Source organism: Montipora capricornis, chromosome 6, assembly GCF_036669925.1.
Source record: "Montipora capricornis isolate CH-2021 chromosome 6, ASM3666992v2, whole genome shotgun sequence".
In the NCBI taxonomy this organism is placed as follows: domain Eukaryota; kingdom Metazoa; phylum Cnidaria; class Anthozoa; order Scleractinia; family Acroporidae; genus Montipora; species Montipora capricornis.
Genome location: NC_090888.1, coordinates 30,733,252 through 30,733,965, shown reverse-complemented (window position 1 = coordinate 30,733,965; position 714 = coordinate 30,733,252). Strand labels below are relative to the sequence as shown.

The window sequence follows — 714 nt, the reverse complement described above, 5'->3', positions numbered from 1 at the left end:
ATAATTTTGCACCTCATTGAGTACTACTGGAATAAATTGAATGCGTTAATTTAGCAAATGTTTGATTAAATACACAAATAAATTAAAATAGTGATTGCACGTGTTTACATGCTATTTGCCATGCACATATATCGAACCCTGATCATCTTACATTTGCGTTTTGTGGCTACACCTAGACAGATGGCCAAGATGCAAGTAGTTTATCTTGTTGACAAGCGGTGTACACGAAAATGACCTTTTCTTTTCTGACGTAAAGAAAGCTCAGAATACCTTTGGACGAGCTTTAGAAATGAAGTTGCAGTCACGAACACTACAAGAAGGGCACCTCTCTGGCATAAACTCTGTTTCTTGAATTTCATATTAAATACCTGACCCCCTTTTTTAGTTTGCCCAGACTAATGCTCCAAAGCTTCCTGTAGGGAAATATTAAAGATCTTACAAAGACGACTGCATAAACATTATTCTAACATCCCACCCGTTTGATCCAAATTGCGAAAGGAAAAGTGGGCGCAAAAGCAAATCTTACCGAAATACATACTCAAAAGCGGCGATTCATCAGTAATCTTGATCTGACTGTCCTTCTAAAACGTATGCAGCAAAGTTGAGTCTTTTTCCGAAATTCTTCCACTTCACAAGGCTATTCCATGCTAGAAGTCGACTTGGTTGTGTTGATGGAACAAATATTTACTCCGTCAGCATGGAGAAGTTTGTTCA

General features: G+C 38.0%; 1 long non-coding RNA gene across 1 annotated transcript in view; it reads right to left on the bottom strand.

Moving 5' to 3' along the window:
- The window catches only part of LOC138051948 (uncharacterized), a 10,621-nt gene extending 9,907 nt beyond the window's left edge, over positions 1-714 (bottom strand). The window contains exon 1 of the long non-coding RNA XR_011132960.1: positions 539-714. This is a non-coding gene — a long non-coding RNA (uncharacterized lncRNA). The remainder of the gene's footprint in view (positions 1-538) is intronic.